This window comes from Scomber japonicus, chromosome 8 (assembly GCF_027409825.1).
Source record: "Scomber japonicus isolate fScoJap1 chromosome 8, fScoJap1.pri, whole genome shotgun sequence".
NCBI classification, from domain to species: Eukaryota; Metazoa; Chordata; class Actinopteri; order Scombriformes; family Scombridae; genus Scomber; species Scomber japonicus.
The window spans coordinates 284790-308484 of record NC_070585.1 but is presented as its reverse complement, the minus strand read 5'-3'; the positions used below and the strand labels follow the sequence as shown (position 1 = coordinate 308484).

General features: G+C 43.4%; 1 pseudogene; it reads left to right on the top strand.

The window, feature by feature from the left end:
- Nucleotides 1–7828: 7828 nt before the first annotated feature.
- LOC128363465 (zinc finger BED domain-containing protein 4-like) lies at nucleotides 7829–14017 on the top strand (annotated as a pseudogene).
- The last annotated feature ends 9678 nt before the right edge of the window (nucleotides 14018–23695 follow it).

The window sequence follows — 23695 nt, the reverse complement described above, 5'->3', positions numbered from 1 at the left end:
CCCGGAGGTGGGAGTTGAAACTCTCTCTGACAGGAGACTCTGCCAGACGTTCCCAGCAGACCCTCACAATGCGTTTGGGCCTGCCAGGTCTGCCCGGCATCTTCCCCCACCATCGGAGCCAACTCACCACCAGGTGGTGATCAGTTGACAGCTCCGCCCCTCTCTTCACCCGAGTGTCCAAGACATGCGGCCGCAAGTCCGACGACACGACTACAAAGTCAATCATCGAACTGCGGCCTAGGGTGTCCTGGTGCCAAGTGCACATATGGACACCCTTATGCTTGAACATGGTGTTCGTTATGGACAATCCGTGACGAGCACAGAAGTCCAACAACAGAACACCGCTCGGGTTCAGATCAGGGGGGCCGTTCCTCCCAATCACACCCTTCCAGGTCTCACTGTCGCTACCAACATGGGCGTTGAAGTCCCCCAGCAGAACGAGGGAATCCCCAGGGGGAGTGTTTTCCAGCACCCCCTCCAAGGAGTCCAAAAAGGCTGGATACTCTGAACTGCTGTTTGGACCGTAGGCACAAACAACAGTCAGGATCCGTCCCCCCACCCGAAGGCGGAGGGAGGCTACCCTCTCGTCTACCGGGGTAAACTCCAACATACAGGCACCAAGCCGGGGAGCAATAAGTATTGCCACCCCTGCCCGGCGCCTGACACCAGTGGCAACTCCAGAGTGGACGAGAGTCCAACCCCTCTCGAGGAGACTGGTTCCAGAGCCCTTGCTGTGCGTCGAGGTGAGGCCGACTATATCTAGCCGGAACTTCTCAACCTCACGCACCAGCTCAGGCTCCTTCCCCACCAGAGAGGTGACGTTCCACGTCCCTAGAGCTAGCTTCTGCAGCCGAGGATCGGACCGCCAAGGTCCCTGCCTTCGGCCGCTGCCCAGCTCACAGCGCACCCGACCCCTTTGGCCCCTCTCACTGGTGGTGGGTCTGTGGGAGAGGGGTCCCATGTCCCTTCTTCGGGCTATGCCCGGCCGGGCCCCATGGGGGAAGGCCCGGCCACCAGGCGCTCGCCTCCGAGCCCCGCCCCCAGGCCTGGCTCCAGGGGGGGGCCCCGGTGACCCGCGTCCGGGCAAGGGACACGAAAAACCAATAGTCGTATTCATCATCGGGGTTTTCTGAGCTACCTTTTGTCTGGAAGTGATGTGAACTGTAGAAAGCAAACATAGCCCAGTGTTATAGGCTCTATGTAATATATGGTGTGTTGTTGACATTGTGAATGAAAGAGTAATATCAGTATCAGTAAATGTGAAGATTATCTCTCAGCTACGGTGGTCCCCACAAATGAAGAAACACCAGACAAGTGTGTAAGATTGCAGTCACAGTAATGACTGGTTGGTACCTACAAATATATATTCGAAGAAACACATGTTAAAACTCAACAAACAAGTCACCACCTGACATTTCACCTCATTGTCTAATCTTCCTTCACTTCACACTGACTATCATGCATGACAAACCTGTTTCCTCCATGGCCAGTTCTTTCCCCCATAGTCATATGTCAATTCTTCTCCAGGCTGAATGTCCCTCAACGCAAAAAGACAGAGGTGTGGTTTGCCCTCTGTTATGACCCTCTTCATTTTGCAATTTGGTTTCCTGTGTTCATCATTGACGAGCCGTCCAAGACTGCCATCTTCTCGGGCTGCATCAATACTTGAGAATAAAAAAAGAATTACTAAACTGGATAAATATTAAATTACTTATTGTAATTTGCCATTACTCTTATTAGTATTGGCAATAAATACTAACTTATAAACCATTTGATTATTATCATTTTTATGAAAAAAAAGTGCAGAAATATAACATTCAAAACCTTACCACCATGTCTTTTCTTTCCAGTAAAAGTCAAACATATAAACAGCACATGCTCTGTGATAGGTCCTCCTTCTTCTTTCTGATTCTTGACAATTTATTAACTCTCCTCTGTACTCCACCACAAAGTCCCCTTTTCCAAAATGGGCTTTGGCAAACACCCCTCGACCTAGTGAAACACGTGTTACAAATATAATTTTTTAATACCTTAAAAGTTTCTCATGGTTAAGCTATTTTTTCATAAGAAATCAATAATTACATGAAAATATATAATTAATACATGCATAACAGCTCTTTTTTTTAAGGTGCATGAATTTATGTCAGGATATGCAAAAAACTATTAAAAGGGCTGTAGAGGTTCATCTATTACCACCCTATAGCCTGTCTGATCACTGTGTCATACCTTTTGTCACTGAATGCTATGTCCAGCATTTAGGTTTTTAATAAACAATACAAACACTGTCAATTTCTTCACTTGCAGCTGACATGAAAACAATTTTAGCTCAGCAAATATCTAATAATTGCCAGCCTGATGAAGGCATGTTAGGCCACCAGTCACAAATACTGAACACAGATTGGAAAAATTGGTGAAAGTGCACCACATTAAATGGCTGCTGGATTCATACTTAAAGAGAGAGAGAGATATGTTATTTATTCTACACAAATGAGGTCATTTACATGCATTTGGCACGTGGCATTTTGGACCCTAAATGTATAATATAAACACACACAGTACCTTTATAGGAGTTAATGTATTGTACTTCTAATTCTGCTGTCTTGTCCAGTGCATGGACAGCATGCTCTACTGCATCCTCTATTGGTGGTTTCCTCCTGCGTCTCCGTGCAGCCATTGAAAATCCTATAATGAAATACAAAACTATTATTATATTACAATATATATATCCACATAAATCTAACATTTGATAAAAATGTTGGGTTACAACCAAATCTAGACCACATGAAGTATCATTAGATAGCACTGTTATATGTTACTGCATTCATTTTAAACTCAAGTCAATTCAGTCAGAAATTGAACCACTCAATATTACCAAAGTAACATTGGTGAGAAAATTGCAAGATGACCTCAAACAACATCCCATCTCTACCCCACCAGACAATAGATAAGCCCACATAGAATATGTGCATATAAATATATGATGAAATGCAAGCATATATGTTGATAACAAATGTATAGCTCAAATTCAAGCTCGTTTATATACAAATATAGTTTATCCATATATGTGTTTACATTATATGTACAAATATTTCATGTATGGCAATCATTAACAAAGCCCACATGTCCTATTAAAAAGCACTCTGTATTGGGTAAACTTAATGCTTTACTGATTCAAAATATGAAGCAAACTGCGTTTTAATCAAGCATGTGTCTGTTGCTGCTAGACAATCAGCAGACCTGAGCCTGGGACACACTGAAGGAGGGACATGAGACACGCGTGAGTCAGGTCAAACAGCTGTGGAGCCTCCTGCTTACACTAGCTGTGGACGCACAGTTGAACACAATTTTCAGCCTTTAAACAGCTGCATGTGTAGACTCTCTCTCTTCCTCTCTATCCTTCCCGATAGTCTGAACGAGAGGAAACTGAAGTCAAACTCAAAGTATGAACAGAGGAGACTTGCAGTTCAAGTTCTGCGTGCACTGTGCCCCAGGCTGCATGTTAGTCAATTAGCTAGCGCGAGCTGCTCTGCTAACGTTAGGTAGCTCTCCTTCATGTAAACATTTCACTCCATGACCGAATGCAACGCGGTGAAGTTGCTTTTTTTTGTTTCTTTAACACACCTGCCTCTGCTATTTGTGAGAAATGATTACGTTTATTTTAACATTTTAATGTTAAAATAAGTAATCAGATCAGGAGCCATTGAATGTGGGCTTTTAACAGTTTATTCATGATTTCACAACATGCTTTATTTAATTCACATCAAACTGTCTCACTGAAATAAATATTTAAGTCATAATAGCATAACTGACCTTTTCGTTGAGGCCAAGCTGCCACTTGACCGCTTCTCTGTGCCGTTCTCTCCCTCCTGTCGAGCCAAGGAGCGCTTGTTTTGTATCATCAGTACATCCAGGAACTTTGGTAGCTTAATTTACATTACTGTCAAGTTATGTCATCTTTGACCACAACTTTGCCCAAACTTGAAAAACTGCTTTGTTCACCCAGGGATGCAAGGGACAACTCAACTCCATTCCATAGTTTTATTTTTTATTTTCCTTGAAGGTGGGTTTGGTTTTGTCGGTACAGAACAGAACAGATAATGGATGGATCAGGGTAGGGTGGGGTAGATCAGGGTAGGGTGGGGTAGATCAGGGTAGGGTGGAGTAGGTTGATAATCTACGATAACAGAAAATGTGAATTAGTTTCAAATCAATCAATAAACATCTTCTTCAAAAGATTTCTAAATAAATGTAAATGTACAAATGTAAGTAATAATTCAAATTAACTTAAGTCTTGTTTGTTACATTAACTGAAAGTATTACAGTACATTTTCAATCATTTCACTACTCCATAAATAATATATATAGGCAATAAAGTAAATCACTTAAATCATGATACAACCAATTCAACTTAATATACTTTGCCTACAAATTTCACAAAATATCCACAATTAAAATTTGATTTCCCCTACCAGTTGCGTCCTTCGGTCAACCAACAGTTGCGGTCGTGTGTGAGGTGAGAGGGCCTGACTGAAGTGCAGACAAACATTTCAAACCTCCTGGGTGTGCAGGTGAATGTGGTCCACTTCCTGTTCCTGTTCCTGATTATTTTGGTATTTTTTGGCTCTGGGGTCGCCCTCTGCAGGTTTGGAGGGATAGGGTTCTTTTTTCCTTTTTTTTTCTCAGTTGACACAACAATTACGTTACAGAAGACTCCGCCCGACAGTCATGTCAATGTACAATATCGAACCCCTCCAATCACGTTACAAATTAATACTATTTTTTAACAGAGAATTACAGAATTAATTAAGAATAAATGCCAGTTTTCTTTGTCTATGTACTTAATAAAAGATATTTTATCCCTTACTTTTTGATAAAATGTTATTTGATAATAAATCAAAAGCTTGTCTTAGTGCTAGCTTAAGCAAAACTTTAGCTAGCACTAAAGAGCTCTGGTTTAGCTCAACTTTAGCTTTCAGCTAAAAGCTCCAAATTGCATCAATTTCCATTGGTACTTACATACAGGAAAATACATTCAATAGTTATAACATTATCTAATAACCTTTATAATCAATAGTACTCACTAAGTCAGTCAGTGTAGTATCTGTCTTCGCAGTAAACCAATTGCTTGCACATGCGCAGATGACCAAGTGTATGTGAAGTGTGTGTTTCTGCCTTACCAAGTCTGACCAGCAGGCGGCGATACTGAGTAAATTTCACTTAAGCACACTTGTCAGGTTTTCGTGACTTGTGGGGTAACCCCTGAAAATTTGACAGGGCATCCCTGTGACCTTTTTTACATCAATGCAATGCTTTTCTTAGTGGGGACCAGCATTTTGGTCCCCACTAAAATTTTGGTCCCCACACTGCGAGTGTGCTGTCCGACGGTGGTTCCCACCAAGTAACATAGACAAACACACAGACAGATTATACCAAACAAACATAAGAAACTTATATCAAAATAAAACAAAAAGGATGTGTGATAGGTTATGTTTAAAAGTCAGTTGTGTGCAGTGTATGGATGAGTGAAAGGTGTTGTATGAAGTGTTGAATGCAGGAGGTAGTAATACTTAGGTCCACATGGCAGGTGGAAGCCTGAACCCAAGTCTCAGTCTGGATTCAGCAGGAGAGAATGAACAAACATTTAGACAGCCCTCAAATCCCCAGTGCTCCATACACCACAGGTGAGACAAATTGGCCCGACGACCTGTCCCCACCTCCACCCAGGGAAGCCACACAGCCAATGAACAGCAAGGGGCAGGCCGTCACAATATGCACACACACACACACACACACACACACACAGAGTATATTATGAATGTGTTTTCATATTAAGTGTTTTCCTTTCCACACTTGGCTGAATGGAGGATTCTTGTGCTTTAGAAATAATTATAATAGGGGCAAATAGGTAGTGTACAGTAAATATGTGAGATATGAATTAGTATGTGTATGCATTGTAGGTAGGAATGATGTGGTATAAGTGTAAAGATTAGGTATATGTGGCTGATGGTGTCCTATATGTGACGTGTATTATGTCTACAGTGAATAGAATGTGTGAAAAATTCAATTTTTACTTCCTTCAGTGACATGGACGGGTATAACAGGCCCCGGCGTAGCTTTAAATGGGCTTTCTGCAGCCTGTTTCATCGCTTACGGCCATACCACCCTGAACACGCCCCTCACTTCCGGTTTCCGGTTTGACCGCGAGTGAGTTCAGAGAGTGCAGAATCCTCAGGATCCTCAGGAAGGAGAACATCACACAGAGACTGCTGGTGTCCTTCTACAGAGCCTCCATCGAGAGCATCCTAACATACTGTATCTGCATCTGGTACACCAGCTGTACAGCAGCTCAGAGGAAATCACTCCAGAGGGTCATCACCACCGCCCAGAAGATCATCGGCTGCCCTCTCTCCACACTGGAAGACCTCCACCACTCCCGTTGCCACAAAAGAGCCCAAAATATCATAAAAGACACTTCACACCCCGGACACTCATTGTTTGAACTGCTGCCATCTGGAAAACGATACAGACTAATAAAAACAAGGACAAACAGACTCAAACACAGTTTCTACCCAACAGCAATAACTACTCTCAACAAAAGCGGGAGCTAATGTGCAATAACAAAAATGATTGTATGTTGATGAAAGTTCTTGTAATGTCCGTGTGTTGATGTATGTGTGGAGGGGTGAATGTGTCTAGCTATATATTTATTCTATTTTGTTTATTTTATTTTATTTATTATTTTATTTATTATTATTTATTTTTTATTTTATTTTTTTTAGTTATTTTATTTTATAATGATGCACTGACTGGAGAGCACTTTTAATTTCGTTGTACTGGTGACAATGACAATAAAGATCTATTCTATTCTATTCTATTCTATTCTAGTAGAAGAGAGGAGTGAGGGAGAAGTTTCAGTGTGACGGCGAGTGGAAAATTTGTTTTTGTCTATTGAGCAGGCGTACTTTCAACCTAGCAGCCTTGTGCTGCCAGGAGGTTAGGAAACCAGAACTGACGGCTTACAGAATGACGACCACCAGACCGGCCCTGACTACGAGAAAGACGACGGAAAATGGCAGCGTGATGCTAATCGCACATGGTGGTGCGGCTAAAGGAGCTAAGGAGACTACTGATGTTGGTGCAGAGAAACAGACGGAAGAAGTTTTGATGGCGGGGAAGCGGCTGGAGGGTCGAGGAGGTAATAAACTGTCGCTAATGAAGAATGTGGGGAAGAAATCAAAGGCGGCTTCAGAGCTCCATGACGCAGCAGCAAAAAGAGGGAAAATGGCGGCGGAGGCAGGTGCGATTCGTCAGGAGGATAAAGGTCTGGTGCTGCAGGTGGAGGTGGAGGGGAAAGACAAGATAACAATGATGGAATTACTACGGGCCATTGATGTGAAATGTGGGACAGTTGTTGGCTGCCGCATTAAAGGTGGACAAAAGTGGGAAATCACAATGAAGACGGAGGAAGGTTAACGGACTTTGCTGGACGGAATACACATCAAGCGGTCCAGGGTTCATGCATCCGAGCTGTCAAGGAAAGTAAAGATAGTGTCTTTTTTGCATTTACCGACATACATAACAGATAAGAAACTGTGTGAAAGACTTAGACAATGGGGAGTGGAGCCTGCGTCTCCTATAAGGAGGCGAAAATGGGCCGGGACTGAAATATATGATGGCACGAGATTTTTAAAAGGTTCAATTTTCAGACAATGTTTCATCGCTTCCTTACAGTACTAAATTTGAGACACTGGAGGGGGTGGAATTTTTTCGTGTCCTACACGACCACCAATTAAAAGTATGTCGGTTGTGCATTCAACCTGGTCATATCATGAAAGACTGTCCGGAGTTCAAATGTTTCAAGTGCGGTGAAAGTGGGCATTGCGCTCGTGACTGCGTAAATGAGAGGGTGGAAGAAGAAAGTGAATCAAGTGAAAACTCTGTGCATGCTGAGGAGGCACATGTGGACAGTGGTGAGGAGGTCGAGATGGTGGAAGAGGACGGGGTGGAGGAGGAGAAGGACGAGGTGGTGGAGAAGGACGAGGTAGAGGAAGAGGAGGTGGAGATGGCGGAGAAACTGTGGGTGACGGAGTCTGAGGACAAGGATGATGATGACGGAGGAATGGAGGATCAGTCGCCTGAGCTGATTGTGGATCTTACAAATGACAAACAGAAGGCAGATGAGGGACGAGAGAGTGTTTCTTTTTCTGAGAGGCAGTCTCGTCTCCCGTCTCCCGGACTTTCAGCGGATGGAAAAGTTAAAACAAGAGGAGGGAGAATGAGGAGTCGCAGTAGCCAGCACACGGAGGTACTGCACAGTTCAGAGCGCATTCCTTTGGAGCTGGTGGAAAAGGAGGACAATGTTTTGATTGGAGTACCCCGGAGCTGGTTCACGAGGGATGAGCCGGGAGTCTCTCCTCCACAGCATTGGGATTTTGCTTTGTCTTTGAAAGGGAGGAAGATGATGAAGAAATGATAAGGTAAACACGAGTTAAGCATCAATGTTTTTGTTTAGACTGTTTTTATTTTTTATTTTGTCCCTCGCTATGATTGATTTAATTTCTTTTAATGTCAATGGCCTGAGAAATATGACAAAGCTTGAAAACATATTGACGTTGTGTGATGCTCCTATCTTATGTTTACAAGAAACTCATTGGGATTCAGTGTGGGAACAGCGCTGTCGAACTTTGTGGCCGGCTTTCTCTTTTTTTTCTAGTTTTGGACTGTGTAAAGCCAGAGGTGTCAGCGTCATAGTGAGGGATGGTTTTAATATTGATGCTACTCATGTTGCAAATGATGGCGAAGGCCGATGGATGAAGATCAACTTTCTTTATAATAATGTAGAATATAAATTGTTAAATGTATATGCACCGAATACTGAAAGGGATAGATCTGCATTTTTTTCTAGTTTAAAGAATATTGGAAATGACTGTGATATCGTGATTTTAATGTCAAATTGTCGGTGCTTGATGTCGCAAAAAATGTAGCTTTGAAACAAGACTCATCACGAGTTGGTTTACAAGACTTCATAGATCATAATGATTTTTGTGATCTTTGGCGTTCATTACATCCAACAGTAAGGGAATTTTCGAGGATGCAAATGCATCAAGGGTCCTTACGGCAAAGTCGAATTGATTTATGTCTAGTGAAGAAATCTCTTTTGGTTCTTTTTAGTATTGTGAGTCATAATTTAAATTTTATAAGTGATCATGTTTTTTTGAGTGTTCAGAATAAATTGTTTGAGTTAGAAAAGTTAAAATGTGAAGGAGCAATATTTTTAATTTAGAGAAACAACGTCAATCAGGTTGCTATATTGACTAAATAAAAAATAGGGATGGGGAAATGGTGAATTCTTTTGTTGCAGTGTTAGATACTGTGAAGGGTTTTTATGAAATTTTTTTTTGTTCTGAAGTACATGATGTTAAATTGACTGAAACAATTACGAATAGTTTGAATGCAACATTATCAAATGCAGATAGAATTATGTGTGATCAAGTTTTGACTGTACAAGATATTGAAAATGCAATTAATCAATTAATTCCCAACAAAAGTCCAGGTAGTGATGGTCTGACTGCTAATTTTTATGTGTGTTTTAAGTCTGTGTTGGTGCCTATTCTGTTGAAATTGTATACTGAAATTGAGATCAAACAAGAGGTACCAGCTACTATGGCTGAGGGGTTGATTACTCTCCTTTTTAAAAAAGGTGATCGAGCTGATATGGCCAACTATCGACCAATTACTCTTTTAAATACAGATTACAAAATTCTGATGAAGATTTTTGCTAATAGATTTAAAAGTGTTTTGCATACTATAATTTCACCAACGCAGGCTTATAGTGTCCCTGAAAGAGAGGTGACTGATATCATTTTTACTGTACGTGATGTGGTTGAGTTTTTGAAATTTACAAATCAAGGGGGTATTTTGTTATCTATTGATTTCAATAAGGCTTTTGATAGGGTGGAACATTATTTTCTTTTTAATGTGTTGAAAAAATTTGGTTTTGGGGAACGGATTATAAAATGGTTAGTTTTATTGTACAGTACAGCCACGGCGAGGATTAAATGTAATGGGGTTTTGACTGACAGCTTTTCTTTATTTCTCTATTTTATATTCTCTTGTAGTTGAGCCATTAAGTGCAATGATTAAATCTGATAGTTTGATTAAAGGTATTGTTTTGCCTGGAGGGGAAAAGTGTGTCATTCAGCAATTTGCTGATGACACGACCATTCTGGTTCAAGACATGTCTAGTATTACAAGAACTGTGGACTTGGTTAACCTTTATGGCAAAGCTTCTGGTTCTGTTATTAATATGAGAAAATCTGAAATCATGTTTATTAATATTCCGGAACCACCGCAGGCTGAGCTTAGTTTCAATTTGCAAAGCCAGCATCTAAAAATTCTGGGGACTTATGTGGGTAAGGATGGGAGAGTGGCGAGGGATTTGACATGGGAGGAGCATTTGAAGAAATTAGAATCAACCCTTAATTTTTGGCGTTTGCGTAACTTGAAATTGGGGGGTAAAGTCATGGTTGTAAATAGTTTGATTGTTTCACGTTTGTATTATACACTGGCAGTAGTAGATTTACCTCTGTGGGTGGTGAAAAGGCTGAATGTCATTATATCTGTGTTTTTGTGGGGTACTCCATCAAAAAATATTTGTGTGATGATACTAATTATGGTTGGAAACATATGAGGTTTTTTTTGAATAATGTGTTGAACATTGGGGATTTTGTACTATTAATGCAGCTCAAACAATCCATGACTGAGGGACTTCCTCTTTTTTATAGAGAGGTTTTGTCAGCTCATGCGGTTTTTTTGAAGCACTTGTCATTTGAATGTACTGAATTGTCTGTGTTGAAAAAAAAAGCCTATTTTTTTAAACAAATATATTGTGAGACAAGGAGCTTTATTGTTTAATGTAAACATGTTAAAAGCTGGTTTTAAACAACTAAAAGACCTAATGTATGAGGTGTTGCCAGGGTTTTATCTGCCTCAGGTTATTTATGATGGAGTTAAGGAAATTGATGAGGATGTCACAATGAAGGCTGTCGTAGCTTACTATTGGGTGGTACTAACAAATCTGCCTCTACAATGGTCTGTTTTGATAAAAAATACTATTGTCCCACATTGTAGTAATAATTTACCTGTTTTACGTTTTTTCAAAGGGGATGAATGGAAAAATTTAGAGTTAATTACAAGTAAGTTCATTTATGACAATTTTTTGTTGAATGTGGTGCAAAAGCCTGCCTCTTTAGCTTATTGGATGAAAGTTTTTCCATCTTTGGATGCCGATTTAATTTGGAGCTCATGGAGAATAAGGGGAAATAGCATAGAAGCAGAAGATAACGACTTTAGGATTAGACATAATAAGGTGTTTACAAATGTCATGTTGCACCAATTGGACAGAACCATTGAAAGACATTGTGACATATGTGGTCTGCAGGCAGAAACCTAGCTCTTGATTTACTAGTCGATCTTCGTTCCTACCACCTATGGTCATGAGCTTTGGGTAGTAACCGAAAGAACACTACAAGCGGCCGAAATGAGCTTCTTCCGTAGGCTGGCTGGGCTCTCCCTTAGAGATAGGGTGAGAAGCTCAGTTATCCGGAGGGAGCTCGGAGTAGACCCGCTGCTCCTCCACGTCGAGAGGAGCCAGATGAGGAGGCTCGGGCATCTAGTCAGAATGCCTCCCGGACGCCTCCCTGGTGAGGTGTTCAGGGCACGTCCCACCGGTAGGAGACCCCGGGGAAGACCCAGGACACGCTGGAGAGACTATGTCTCTCGGCTGGCCTGGGAACGCCTCGGGATCCCCCGGGAAGAGCTGGACCAAGTGGCTGGGGAGAGGGAAGTCTGGGCTTCCCTGCTTAGGCTGCTGCCCCCGCGACCCGACCCCGGATAAGCGGAAGAAGATGGATGGATGGATGGACTTAAGTAAATGTTTCTTTCCACTACTGTATTTAAAGAATTGAAACCAACTAGAGACTTTGCAAAGCTGTTTTGTTATAATAAATTAAGTATATATATATTTTATATACATTTGAACTTTTTAACTCACTCTTTCTGTATGTCTCTCTTTTTCTAAATCCTCATTACAGATGGATGGATCAAAGAGGAGGGCGAAAAGTGCTGTATGGCAGTATTTCACACAACCAACCCTAGGAAAGGCAATGTGTAATACCTGCAAAGAAAATGTCAGCATGGGAGGTGGAACAAGTGCAAAAACTTTAAATACTTCAAACCTGTGGTCCCATCTTAGGATCCATCACAGTGACTTGTATGCAACTGCACAATCACAGCTGGGGACAACAACTTCATCTCAGGCAGGGACAGCAACCTTATCTCAGCCTACAATACAAGACCTGTTTCAAAGACAAAGAAAGTGGCCAAATTCAGATCAACGATCTAAACTAATTGACAAACTAATTACAGAAATGATAATCACTGACAACCAGCCATTCACAGTTGTCTCTGACATTGGCTTTAAGCGCCTCATGGGAGCAGCAGCACCACAATACTCACTGAAAAGTGAGAAGTACTATCGCACTGAAATGCTCCCAGAAGTTCACCATAAGGTTGTTAAGAAGGTAAAAGCCCTGATCCAACCAGAGATTGCTGGCCATGCACTCTCCTTCACTACGGACTGCTGGTCTGGATCCACAGAGTCTTTGATGAGCCTCACATGTCACTTCATTGACAATGAATGGAACAGAAAGCAGGTTGTTTTGACCCCACAGTGGGGAATACATCAGAGAGACATTCCTGGGCATGCTTCAGGATTGGAACATAAGTAAAGACCGCGTTACACTTGTGCTTCGAGATAGTGGAGCAAATATGGTGAAAGGAATGAGGCTCGCTGAACTTCCAGATCTCAGCTGCACAGCTCACTCTTTGTATTTCGTGGTGAATGATGGTCTGTCAAGTCAAAGAGCAGTTACAGATATCATTGCAATCATCAAGACGTGTGCCACCAATTTCCACCCCTCGATTCTTGCCAAGCAGCGTTTGAAGGACATTCAGAAGGACCTTAGCCTGCCACAACACAACCTAATCCAGGCTGTTCCAACAAGATGGAACTCAACGCTCCACATGCTGCAAAGAGCGCTGGAGCAAAAGCGTGCTCTTAATATCTATGCTGGTGCACATGGAGGATTTGCATGTCCTACTGCTTATCAGTGGGATATTGTGTCCAATTTGGTCTAAACTCTTATCCCAATAGAGGAAGTGACACTAGAGGTAAGCTCTAACAGTGCATCAGCATCCTGCATTATTCCCTGTCTGGCCGTGCTGAAGATGCTACTTGAAGATGATGGGCCCTCAACACAAGGCATCGGAACACTCAGGCAAGCCATGAGGGAGAGCTTGATCAAACGCTTCTCAAAACTAGAAGACATGAAAACTGTGGTGCTGGCATGTCTTCTAGATCCACGCTACAAGAATCATGCGTTCTCCTCTGACATTACATTGTCCAAGGCCAAAGAATGGCTGAGAGAGGATATGGAAAGTGCGGCAGAGCAGTCAAGAAGAGGATGCTGCTACAGAAGAAGCCAGTATGGAGGTGACTGCTGCAGAAGTGGTAAGTGACGAAGAGCAGGCTACTGCAGAAGAGAGTGGAACCCATGAAAGTGACAGGGGAACCACCAAAAGGCAACGCAGAGAAGAGGCATCCTGCATTCGCCGTACTGATGGCATGTTCAGTTCTCTGCTAGGACCCCACACTGGTGAGCCGTTGGCCGAGGCCTGCCTTGAGGATGAGTTACAACTGTACCTCAGGGAGCCAATGATTGACAGGCGTAAGGGGGATCCACTCCAGTGGTGGAAACAGAATAAAAGACGCTTCAAGCTACTTGCAACACAAGCAAGAAAGTTTCTTAGCTCACCACCCTCTTCTGTTCTGAGTGAACGTGTCTTCAGTGAAGTCTCTGAAATTTATGAGAGGAACAGAAGCCGTCTTACAGGAGAGCACGCTGAGCAGCTCTGCTTTCTGAACTACAATCTGGTGCTACTGGATTGGGACTACTAACTGAGACTCAAATTCAGTACTACAGTTCAGTGTTTACTTTAATTTATTTTATAAAAATTTAGCTATGTTATTTTATTTGTTTATTTATTTCAGTTAAGTTAAATATATGCTGCTAGATGATCCCTGCACTTTTTGTTTTTAGAATCATTTAACTTATTGCCGAGACTCAAATTTCAGTACTGTACAGTACAGTTCAGTTTTTACTTTCATCTTATAAAAAATCAGGGAGCCATTTTATTTATTTCAGTGAATGTTAAGAGATCTCTGCACTTTGTTTTTATATAATAAAAACAATTTCAACCAAGATTTGCATCAGAATTTGTGTTATTCCAAAATTTAAATTTTTACTGCAAATGAATATCGGTTCTAAATATCGGTTATCGGTTTCCTATCAGTATCAGCCCTTAAAAAACCATATCGGTCGATCCCTAATGCAGATAGCCAGGGACATGTTCAGAGAGACCCTGCTTGTAGAGATCCACACAACAGGATAGCTGGTCCTCAGATCCAGGATGAGCCAAAAGGTGTGTTTTAGACATAGTGAGGTGTAAGCAGGGCTTGAAATTAACTTTTTTGATCTACTAGCCAAGTGGCTAGTAGATCAAAAAAGTTACTAGCCAACCAGATTTTTTACTAGCCAAAACCAAAACGTTGCTTTACTATTGTATTTGTATTTCATAGGGGTGTGTATAGTGTGTATAGTGTGTAGTAGTGTGTAGTAGTGTGTAGGGGTGTGACGATACACTCAGCTCACGAGACAAGACACGATATTGGGTTCACGAGATCAAGACGAGATTTTAACTATATTTTCAAGAAAACTTCAAAGAGGAAATAAATGACTGTTCTTTTATTTGAAATTCACAAAATGGAAATTTAATTGAAATGTTTTAACTAATCATCTTGTAATGAATCACTTTAGTTCTACTTTCTAAATATATAATTATCCTATGCAGTATCCAGCACTGTAGCACGTTTCCTCATATAGATATTTTATAGATGGATAATTTTGATATTAATGGAAATAACAACCATAAATACAATGGTTAGATACAATCAAAATAAAAGTAAATTGCACAAATCCTGTATCACATAAATACACAAGTAGAACAAAATATAAATTGTGTTATAATTTGGTAGTGTGACTCATTTTACTTTTGGCATCATTAGGCTTCCATAGCTGAGCTAGATTCCTCCGCTCATCCTACCTCAGGCTCTCAGTTTAAAGACCTGAGGTCAATTTACCACTGCTCCTCTCCTCATGTCATACTTCTAGATCTTCTCAGCAGGTAAAAGCTGAAACAAGGTTAATGATCCACACGTGACTTTATAAAAAGAAGACATGACGAGCGATAAAAAGCCGATGGTCTTTTTTTTTTTTTGGTGTGCCCCTTAATTATAGCTTTGCGAGACAATATTCACTTCAACTAGAGATATCGTCGAGTTTTCGTCTTGCGCGGCACGAGATCTCGTCTCACCCCCACTATTCAGTCTTCTAGCCAAGTGGCGAGCCAGCCAAAAATCTGTCGCCACTTGAGTAATTTGGGTCGCAGATGGCGAGTGGCGAGTGCTAATTTCAAGCCCTGGGTGTAAGCATATAAGATGAAAGAAAAACTCAAGACTTTTGGCAACCAACCGCTAACATAAAGTCATTCCTATGTATTTCAGATGAATGAAAAAGACTGCAGCAATGGCCCAGCTGTTTGGGGAAGCCTTTGAGGTCAGGGCAGCAGCACAATCTTCAAGAGAGAAAGCCAGTGAGGAGCTCATGATATACAGAGAGTCCTTTGCCCCTGACCGACAACCCACTACAATGGTGGAAGGCACAGGAAGACCTGCCACTGTTGTCATCTCTTGCAAAGAAATACTTATGTATACCAGCCACCAGTCTGGCCTCAGAAAGAGTTTTCAGCACTGCAGGAGACATTGTTTCTGCGCAACGCAGTGTACTACGACATGATCATGTCGATCAACTGATTCTTCTCAAGAAGAACCTTGACAAGCATTAAGCACATGAACTTCTTCACTGCGTGTATGGGATGAACATATAATGGTCAAGTGTGTGTGTAGGTGAGTGCACCATGCATACAGTGTTGGACACTGTCTCAGAAGAGTGAGAAAACTAAAATGGATAAGATGTTATTGTTTTTGATAGTTATTTTGTTTACATGTGGCAAGATGACACTTTAAAAAGAAATACACTAGTAGTTACTAGTGGAGGATATTATTAAGCAGATGCATGTTAAACAGCACTTTAAATGACTGACAATCTGCTTACCACTTTGTTCTCTTTCAGAAAAAAATATACAAGTGATGTCTTGAAATTTTATGTTCTACTATATTCTTCTATATATATATATATACACATACATACATACATACATACATACATATACATATATATATTCAAAAGAGTATTACAAATAAAAGTACTCTATTATTTACAGTAACAAACTTACAACTTGCAGTCATGCTTCAAGTTCTGCCTTTCAAAACTTCAAGCTTGAAATGAACACCTAATTTGGTCTTGTCTCCATGTTGTGTTTACAATCAGCTGAGAATAACACCATCAATATTCAGATGTAGGCCATGTATACAGAAGCCGGGTATTTAAACATAAGGATTACCGAACCGCCCCACCCCGTCCTGTCAGTTTTAAATTATAACATCGTCCAATATTTCGGTTTTATGGAAACGGATTTCATATTTCAGCAGAATGGATACTTGGCGAGTTGTACATTAAGTCCTGAGTCATAAGATGATCGTTGTGGATAAAGGAAAGACTTTGAAGGTATGTAGCATTATAGCTGTTAGCTTACTTTAGCTGAGTGGCTAGCCGAGCTAACCGCTAATACTAGCTGTTAGCTTACTTTAGCTGAGTGGCTAGCCGAGCTAACCGCTAATACTATTACGGCTGTGAGCAACCATATAAGTCGTGAGTGGTCTTGAATGAATCAGGAGAATCTAAGCTTTCTAACAATGTACGGCATGAATATATATGTTTAAGGGTTGGTGTTTAAAACATTCAGAAGAACGTGTCGCTACCTCCTAACTTCCGACCCGTCCCGCAGGCGGAACAGCGTGTTTTAAGAGGTTAAGTAAAATTAAATATGTCGTACCTTAATCAGTTGCAGTGTAATTTGGTGTTCTTTTTGTTTTTTCTTATTGTTCTGCTGATATCTCCGGACACAGGCTTCGTGGTGCTGCTGCAGTCTCTCTCTTCTCCGTTTCCACCGCAGTTGGTCCATGATGCATTCAGGGGCGGTGGGAAACTACATTGCGTACGTGGAACGTCACGTTGAATGGAAACTTTTATAAAATGTTCCAATGGGAAAATACTATTTTTTATTTATTTATTTTTTTCCAATGGGAAAATACTGCTGATGGAGTTGATCACTCATATGAAGTCATAAGCTAAAAAAAAGCAGTTTTAAGGAGAGTTTTGCAAATGCTATGTAGTGTACCAAAACTGTGTATTAAAAATGACAAAATTCTCAGTCATGCAAGCCATATGGTGGTTTGAATGAGTAAAACATTTGTTAATACTGTTGTTGTACCTTGGATCTAATTACAAAACATAACGGGATTAAGCAGTTCTACATTTAAGAATAATAATTATTTATCTAGTTCCAGAAAACCAGTAATTCCCAAGTGCATTGAACGCAGCAGTAGCTTTGGGGAAAGTTTGGCTGCGCAGGTGCTTAATTGGTGTCTCCCCTCCCCCACCCCAACCTGCAGTTAATTTGAGTTTATCACACGTTTTACACCAGATATGCCTATCAAAATTAATATTACATTTAAAATATACATTTAGAAAAGAAAAAAAATGTTATTTATGAAAAATTATTTGACATGAAATTCAGGCATATTCAGACAATATTTAGTAAAGACTGATACTGTGATTTTGATATTGTAGCTCCAGCACCTCATTGTAAAAGAGAAACCTTGATACTGAAGGTCACTTAGAAAAATAGTTTGGTAGGCTGTTGCGGGCCATCCCCTCCCCCACCCTGAGTCTGCTCTGACTTGCCTTGGCTTTGATGTTTAAAGACACAGGTACCTTGTTTCTCTCCCTCTCACTGGAGATATTTCTGAACATGCTCCTGTCTCAATGTTTTGCTTCTGTATAGAATTGTCACCACACTCCAAATCTTCTAATATTGATTAATATTATACATTACTAATCATTTTTAAATATTATTATTGTTTTATATACATTCTGGGAAATATTAGAACCATAATGTTGCATCTCTAGCAGCAAGCCCCTTTTTATTAATGAATGAATTAAATAAATGATTACAATCCTCATTGAATATACTCCTTTAATAATAGTCTTTAGAGAGAAACCTAAACTGTCATGACTCAAAGCTCAGCATACAGTAACAGCAGTTTCACACTGACAGAGTTTAAGTTTAAAAAGTTTAAAAGTAAGTGTTTATGCATTAATTTCACATAAAGTGCAGTTAAGAGTAAAAACCAAAATGTGATCAGTGTTTTCTGTGACCTTCTTCTGCCTTAAAAACAGCTGCAGCTCTCCTCAGTACATATACACTTCCTCAGCTACTTGGCAGGCAGGTTGTTCAGTAACTTCAGTAAGTGATTCAGGCTCTCTCTGTCCCTGTCTCTGTCTGTCTCTCTCTGTCCCTGTCTCTGTCTCTGTCTGTCTCTGATTCAGGCTCTCTCTGTCTGTCTCTCTCTGTCCCTGCCCCTTATCTCTGTCTGTCTCTCTGTCCCTGTCTCTCTCTGTCCCTGCCCCTTATCTCTGTCTGTCTCTCTGTCCCTGATTCAGGCTCTCTCTGTCTGTCTCTCTCTGTCTCTCTCTCTCTGTCCCTGCCCCTTATCTCTGTCTGTCTCTGTCTGTCCCTGATTCAGGCTCTCTCTGTCCCTGTCTCTGTCTCTGTCTGTCTCTGATTCAGGCTCTCTCTGTCTGTCTCTCTCTGTCCCTGCCCCTTATCTCTGTCTGTCTCTCTGTCCCTGCCCCTTATCTCTGTCTGTCTCTCTGTCCCTGATTCAGGCTCTCTCTGTCTGTCTCTCTCTGTCTCTCTCTCTCTGTCCCTGCCCCTTATCTCTGTCTGTCTCTGTCTGTCCCTGATTCAGGCTCTCTCTGTCCCTGTCTCTGTCTCTGTCTGTCTCTGATTCAGGCTCTCTCTGTCTGTCTCTCTCTGTCCCTGCCCTTTATCTCTGTCTGTCTCTCTGTCCCTGATTCAATCTCTCTCTGTCTGTCTGTCTCTCTCTGTCCCTGCCCCTTATCTCTGTCTGTCTCTCTGTCCCTGATTCAGGCTCTCTCTGTCTGTCTCTCTGTCCCTGCCCCTTGTCTCTGTCTGTCTCTCTCTGTCTCTCTCTCTCTGTCCCTGCCCCTTATCTCTGTCTGTCTCTGTCTGTCCCTGATTCAGGCTCTCTCTGTCCCTGTCTCTGTCTCTGTCTGTCTCTGATTCAGGCTCTCTCTGTCTGTCTCTCTCTGTCCCTGCCCTTTATCTCTGTCTGTCTCTCTGTCTCTGATTCAGTCTCTCTCTCTCTGTCTGTCTCTCTCTGTCCCTGCCCCTTATCTCTGTCTGTCTCTCTGTCCCTGATTCAGGCTCTCTCTGTCTGTCTCTGTCTGTCTCTCTCTCTCTGTCCCTGCCCCTTGTCTCTGTCTGTCTCTGTCTGTCTCTGTCTCTCTCTCTCTGTCCCTGCCCCTTGTCTCTGTCTGTCTCTGTCTGTCTCTGTCTCTCTCTCTCTGTCCCTGCCCCTTGTCTCTGTCTGTCTCTGTCTGTCTCTGTCTGTCTCTCTCTGTCCCTGCCCTTTATCTCTGTCTGTCTCTCTGTCCCTGATTCAGTCTCTCTCTCTCTGTCTGTCTCTCTCTGTCCCTGCCCCTTATCTCTGTCTGTCTCTCTGTCCCTGATTCAGGCTCTCTCTGTCTGTCTCTGTCTGTCTCTCTCTCTCTGTCCCTGCCCCTTGTCTCTGTCTGTCTCTGTCTGTCTCTGTCTCTCTCTCTCTGTCCCTGCCCCTTGTCTCTGTCTGTCTCTGTCTGTCTCTGTCTGTCTCTCTCTGTCCCTGCCCCTTATCTCTGTCTGTCTCTCTGTCCCTGATTCAGGCTCTCTCTGTCTGTCTCTGTCTGTCTCTCTCTCTCTGTCCCTGCCCCTTGTCTCTGTCTGTCTCTCTCTGTCCCTGTCTCTGTCTCTGTCTGTCTCTGATTCAGGCTCTCTCTGTCTGTCTCTCTCTGTCCCTGCCCCTTATCTCTGTCTGTCTCTCTGTCCCTGATTCAGGCTCTCTCTGTCTGTCTCTCTCTGTCCCTGCCCCGTATCTCTGTCTGTCTCTCTGTCCCTGATTCAGGCTCTCTCTGTCTGTCTCTCTCTGTCCCTGCCCCTTATCTCTGTCTGTCTCTCTCTGTCTCTCTCTCTGTCCCTGCCCCTTATCTCTGTCTGTCTCTGTCTCTGTCTCTCTCTGTCCCTGTCTCTCTCTCTCTGTCCCTGCCCCTTATCTCTGTCTCTCTCTGTCTCTCTCTCTCTCTGTCCCTGCCCCTTATCTCTGTCTCTCTCTGTCTCTCTCTCTCTCTGTCCCTGCCCCTTATCTCTGTCTCTCTCTGTCTCTCTCTCTCTCTGTCCCTGCCCCTTATCTCTGTCTGTCTCTCTGTCCCTGATTCAGGCTCTCTCTGTCTGTCTCTCTCTGTCTCTCTCTCTCTGTCTGTCTCTCTCTGTCTCTCTCTCTCTGTCTCTGCCCCTTATCTCTGTCTGTCTCTCTCTCTCTCTCTCTGTCCCTGCCCCTTATCTCTGTCTGTCTCTGTCTCTCTCTCTCTGTCCCTGCCCCTTATCTCTGTCTGTCTCTGTCTCTCTCTCTCTGTCCCTGCCCCTTATCTCTGTCTGTCTCTGTCTCTCTCTCTCTGTCCCTGCCCCTTATCTCTGTCTGTCTCTGTCTCTGTCTCTGTCTCTCTCTGTCCTTGTCTCTGTCTGTCTCTGTCTCTCTCTCTCTGTCCCTGCCCCTTATCTCTGTCTGTCTCTGTCTCTGTCTCTCTCTGTCCTTGTCTCTGTCTGTCTCTCTCTGTCACTGTCTCTGTCTGTCTCTCTGTCCCTGATTCGGGCTCTCTCTGTCTGTCAATTCAATTCAATTCAATTCAATTCAATTCAGCTTTTATTGGCATGACTGTCACAAAGACTATGTTGCCAAAGCATAAAGATATAATGAAACAAACAATAAACATCAGAGTTATAAAGAATTACAAAGTACATCTATAGAATGAAAAACAGAAAATAAATAAATAGAAAAGGAGTGTGTGTGTGTGTGTGTGTGTGTGTGTGTGTGTGTGTGTGTGTGTGTGTGTGTGTCAGATTGTCATCTAGTCATAAGCAGTAGTTTCATGAGAATTTGGAATAATTCCAGATTTCTATCTATTACATGGGGGCGGGCCACATGGTAGGTCAAAGGTCAAGTCGGCCATATTGTCATCTCATCACCACATGGTTGTGCACACACAGGTAAGTAGCTCTCCTAAAACAACGGTTTATAGCCCTCCAGGACGGTCAAAAGCCAAGGGGAGTTTTAAAATATATTCTGTGTTCTCATAAAAATGAAAATTCACTTTTTCATGTGAAACCTCCTTCCTCAGGAACAAGAGCGAGTGCCAAGTACTTTCAGGCGTTCCTGGTTGATGGACTGGTGAGGTGGAACGAGGACCGCGCAGCAGCAGCTGCACCCCCACCACCACCAGATGCAGCTGAGGGTCAACAGATGGCACCTCTGCACTCCTACAGTGGCCACCTCAAGCACGTCCTTAATCAGAAGAGCCAAAGGGTGCTTGGCCTTCACATGGTTAAGGACTTCACCAAGCCTGCTGCGTACACAGGTATGTGACCTGACAACTTTAAGTGATGTGTCTTCACTTTAGTCTCACATCATGAATGTGAAACTAAACAAAAAGACAAGTAGCATTTCTCAAATCCTTTGTTTTTTGTTGTGACAGGGGAGCTCATCGGGGTTGAGTACCTGTACCAGCAGACTAACAGGGTGCTTGAGGATGTCAGCTTGGACCCTGACACTCCGGACGAGGCTGCTGCCGTCGACGCGCTCGAAAACGTCGACGAGGGTATCGAGGCGGACGAGGACGATCCCACCTTCTTCCCGCCCGATACTCCAGCAGCCCGGTCAGGTCATCCAGCTGACGCACCCAAGTCTGAGCCATCCGGTCCGGACGCCCCCGACCAATCCGCCCCTCCCGAGGCCCCTGAAGGGAAGCCTGCTCCTGCCTCCCGCGACTCCTCCTCAGACTCTTAGGTAAGTTAACTGATTCAACTTAATTTTACTGATTATATTCTTGAACAATAGTAATGATGATAATAATAATAGTAGTAGTGTAGATTTTGGATAAAGCTTACTGGCTCTTTGCTCATGTCTTCTGTCTTGTTTCTCCTCAGGAGGAGATGCAGGGTCCTGATGGCCAGCCAGGATATCAGCACGTCCTGAAGCTGGCCAAGGCCCTGCTGGAGGCACGGAGCCTTCAGGGGCTTTCAGACAGGAGGGTAGACAGACTCGTTGCTCTCTGGCAACGCCTGCCAGAGAGCAACAAGAAGAGAGTCGTCTACCCTCCCAGACACCGGGAGGGGCAGCACGCGGGGCGCTTCAAGGCAGCGAAGGGGAAGGACACCTCTTGCCCTGGAAAGCAGAGTCTCCAACGGTGAGTGTCATCAACAATATTCTGATTTCCTCTAGTAAACATCTGCTGTACATTAATGCACACTAACACTCTCGCTCTCCTCTCAGCTGCCTTCTCGGACCGCACTCGGGCCCTGCAAATTGGCCTAGCACCAGTCGCCTGGTGGAGGCCATCTGCAGCCAGCTCTGCCGTCTCCACCCCGCGGCCACGCGGGTCGGGGGGATCACCAAAACTCGGTGGTCCCTCATCCTGGTGGACTACGTGGCCGTCAGAGAGGCAGTGCTGGCCAGCCCGAGGCTGATGGCTCAGACTGAGATTCAGCTCTTTGAGCTAAATCAAAGGACGCTCTCACAGTGGTAAGAGTGTGACATGAAGCTGCACTGTGATTTTATCTTTTGATGAAAGCTGAAGAGTCTAAAAACTGTCCTGTGTTTGTCCTTCCAGGTTCTCTAGACTCCTGAAGGAGAGGGGAGCGGCTGTGCTGCTGCAGGGAACTGGCGTCGTCCCTGCAGTAGCCATTGCCCAACAGCCTCTCCCTGCTGCCAAAGGGCTGTCCTCCGTGCCGGTGGGACGAGGACAGCCCTTCTCCTTCATTGTGCCCGAGGAGCCAGGGCCCTCCTGGAGGGGCCTGCCACCTCCTCCTCCTCATCCCTATCCTCCTCCAGCTGCTGCTGCTCCCCCTGCTCCCCCTGGACATCCTCCAGCTGCTGCTGCTCCCCCCCCTCATCTTCCTCTTCAACTCCTCACTGCTCCTCCACTGCTCCCAGGTAGCCTCACCCCACCTGCCCCTCAGCCTCCTCCTCTTCCTGCTGTACCCCGATCAACAGCCCACAGGAAGAGGAAGGCGGCTGAGGCGGCTGCCGCTGCTGGGGAGCAGGGCCCGCTGCCTGGGGGCAAAACCCGACGGCCAGTGGCACAGTACGTCTGCCGCCAGTGTGGCCAGCCCAAGAGGCTGGACACTGGCCACACAAGGGTCAATGGTGTGGCGTACTGTGCGGCCGTCGGGGGAAAGACTGTGGAGGAGTGGAAGGATGAATTGAGGAGGAAAGGACAGG